Here is a 3,614-nt window from a genome sequence, read left to right on the forward strand (position 1 = left end):
TTGAAAGTATCGGTTTCGGATAGTATCGGCCAATACCCGAAAAGTATCGGATATCGCCGATACCGATACCCGATACCAATACAAGTCAATGGGACACCAAGTATCGGAAGGTATCCTGATGGCTCCCAGGGTCTGAAGGAGAGGAAACTCTCCTTCAGGCCCTGGGATCCATATTAATGTGTAAAATAAAGAATTAAAATAAAAAATATTGATATACTCACCTCTCCGGAGGCCCCTGGACATCACCGCTGGTAACTGGCAGCCTTCTTTGCTTAAAATGAGCGCGTTCAGGGCCTTCCATGACGTCACAGCTTCTGATTGGTCGCGTGCCACTCATGTGACCGCCAGGCGACCAATCACAAGCCGTGACATCATGGAAGGTGCTGAACGCGCTCATTTTAAGCAAAGCAGGCTGCCGGTTACTACCAGGGCGCGTCAGAGGGTGAGTATATCCCTATTTTTAATTGTAATTCTTTATTTTTTACATGGATATGGATCCCAGGGCCTGAAGGAGAGTTTCCTCTCCTTCAGACCCTGGGAACCATACACTGGGAACTTCCGATTCCGATTCCCGATACCACAAAAGTATCGGATCTCGGTATCGGAATTCCGATACCGCAAGTATCGGCCGATACCCGATACTTGCGGTATCGGAATGCTCAACACTATTTATGGGTCTTTTTTGCCTTTAATTTTATGAAGTTGCACATATTCATCTCTACGGCTGATTTATGCATTAATAATTATAATTAGAGAGGAGCGGAATGATTCGCTGAGGATCAAGTTCGAGAATTTCCAGTTTCACGCAAATTCGAACATTTTGAGATTCAATTTGGCACAGAAAAAAAAAAAAAACTTACCACCATTTTCCATACAGGCCAAAGTCATTTTGCATTGCCATGTGGCCTCCCCATAATACCCTGCACCTATGACATCTTATGGATTATCACACATTGTACAGAGGTGGTCAGTACCTGGGTCATCACAGATCAGAGGTTCACAGCAGAGCACAGTTTGTACAGGAGAGTCACTGGGTAAGTCTATCTGTTCTGTAGAGTGTAAGCTCTTATGGTCAGTGGGGTCCTCTCTTTCTTGTAGAGTGTAGGCTCTTATGGTCAGTGGGGTCCTCTCTCCTGTAGAGTGTAAGCTATTATGGTCAGTGGGGTCCTCTCTCTCCTGTAGAGTGTAAGCTCTTATGGTCAGTGGGGTCCTCTCTCTCCTGTAGAGTGTAAGCTCTTATGGTCAGTGGGGTCCTCTCTCCCCTGTAGAGTGTAAGCTCTTATGGTCAGTGAGGTCCTCTCTCTTTCTCTCCTGTAGAGTGCAAGCTCTTATGGTCAGTGGGGTCCTCTCTCTCCTGTAGAGTGTTAGCTCTTATGGTCAGTAGGGTCCTCTCTCCCCTGTAGAGTGTAAGCTCTTATGGTCAGTAGGGTCCTCTCTCTCTCCTGTAGAGTGTAAGCTCTTATGGTCAGTGGGGTCCTCTCTCCCCTGTAGAGTGTAAGCTCTTATGGTCAGTAGGGTCCTCTCTCTCTCCTGTAGAGTGTAAGCTCTTATGGTCAGTGGGGTCCTCTCTCTCCTGTAGAGTGTAAGCTCTTATGGTCAGTGGGGTCCTCTCTCTCCTGTAGAGTGTAAGCTCTTATGGTCAGTGGGGTCCTCTCTCTCCTGTAGAGAGTAAGCTCTTATGGTCAGTGAGGTCCTCTCTCTCCTGTAGAGTGTAAGCTCTTATGGTCAGTGGGGTCCTCTCTCTCCTGTAGAGTGTAAGCTCTTATGGTCAGTGGGGTCCTCTCTCTCCTGTAGAGTGTAAGCTCTTATGGTCAGTAGGGTCCTCTCTCTCTCCTGTAGAGTGTAAGCTCTTATGGTCAGTGGGGTCCTCTCTCTCCTGTAGAGTGTAAGCTCTTATGGTCAGTGGGGTCCTCTCTCTCCTGTAGAGTGTAAGCTCTTATGGTCAGTGGGGTCCTCTCTCCTGTAGAGTGTAAGCTCTTATGGTCAGTGGGGTCCTATCTCTCCTGTAGAGTGTAAGCTCTATGGTCAGTGGGGTCCTCTCTCTCCAGTAGAGTGTAAGCTCTTATGGTCAGTGGGGTCCTCTCTCTCCAGTAGAGTGTAAGCTCCATGGTCAGCACGGTTTTCGCTCTCTTCTCCCCACATGAAGTTTTGCAAGCAATTTCAAGATTTCCAGTATTGAGATGTTCTTGATTTTATTGTATGTAAATCAATTTTTTTGTTGAAACTCAGCAAATTCAAATGTTTAAATCTTCTCATCTAATTTTAATGATATCTTTACTAAACAATCACTGTCCATATCAGTTGAGTTTGATACTGAACCTTACCAGACCTAGTTGGTCTCATTTCTTAGTCAAGAACTGGAACTACAATACATGGACAAGAATATTTTGACACCTATTAGCTTTTCTGACCTCCCATTCTAAATCCATGGACATTAATATGGAATCGCTCTCTTTACAGATATGACAGCTACCAATCTTCTGGTACGAATTTCTACAAGATTTTGATGGCATCTGTGAGAACTTTTGCTCCTTTATCCAGAAGAGCATTTGTGAGGTCAGGCCCTAATGATGGGGAGAGGCCAGGCTCACAATCTTTGTTCTAGTTCATCCCAAAGATGTTAGATGGGGTCAGGGATCTGCGATGCCGATCGTGTTCTGCAATATGAAGGAAAAGAAAACGGCCTTTACCAAACTGTTCCAATAAAGTTGTAAGCACAAAATTGAAAAAAATGTCTTGGTATGTTAAGGAATTAAGATTTCCATTCTCTAAAATTAGTAAGTCGACCCTGAAAAGCAAGGAACAACCCCAGAACATTATGTATCCTCCACCAAACTGTACATCGGCCACAATGCAGTCAGAGGGTAACGTTCTCTTGGTATTCCTCAAACCCAGATTCATCCATCAGGTAGGGAAAAACAATCCATCACTGCACAGAAAACATCTCCAGTGTCGAGAATCCAGTGATGGCGACTTTACAGAACTCAATCTGACAACTGTCCTTGTGCTTGGGGATGTAAGACTGTGCGCAGATGTTCAGTATCAGTGAGCTCTATCAGTGGTAAGCAAGCAGCACTTAAAATGGCTTCCTCAGACAAGCCTTGTACTAGTCATTCCATCTTCACCCTTTTAAAGCCTATACAAGCTTTTGGACTCATGCAGGGGCTCCTAGGTTGAGTCCAAGGAGTGGCTCCTGGCCGGTGGAACTGGTGGCAGAAAACTGAGTAAGTACCAAAAGGTTAGGATTAGGAGCAAAATTGTCAGGCAGAAGAACAGGGAAAACATGATCTGATGTCAGAAACTGGAATCAATAGAGCTAACCAGGAGCAATGGGAGGTAACCAGAGTAAGTAGAATTTATAACTGGCACTGGAAAAAGGGAGCAAGTGGTTTAAATAGTGTGAGACCCCGCCCAAGACTCAGAGTACGGAATAAAGGAGACAACAAGGTGAGGATTTGACCCATAAGCTCATCGTCTGGATGAATTTCAAAAGATCCCGTCATCTCTAACCAAAAGATTAAGAATCCAGCAATGACGGCTTTACACCACTCAATCTGACAATTGTCCTTGTGCTTGGTGATGTAGGACTGTGTGCAGATGGTCAGTATCAGTGA

At 45.0% G+C, this 3,614-nt stretch overlaps 1 long non-coding RNA gene across 1 annotated transcript; it reads left to right on the forward strand.

Moving 5' to 3' along the window:
• The first annotated feature begins 375 nt into the window (after window positions 1-375).
• On the forward strand, window positions 376-2,678 carry LOC143784818 (uncharacterized). The gene is made up of 3 exons (XR_013217893.1): window positions 376-442; window positions 878-1,034; window positions 2,461-2,678. It is a non-coding gene; the product is annotated as an uncharacterized LOC143784818 (long non-coding RNA).
• Window positions 2,679-3,614: the final 936 nt, after the last annotated feature.

This window comes from Ranitomeya variabilis, chromosome 7 (genome assembly GCF_051348905.1).
Source record: "Ranitomeya variabilis isolate aRanVar5 chromosome 7, aRanVar5.hap1, whole genome shotgun sequence".
NCBI classification, from domain to species: Eukaryota; Metazoa; Chordata; class Amphibia; order Anura; family Dendrobatidae; genus Ranitomeya; species Ranitomeya variabilis.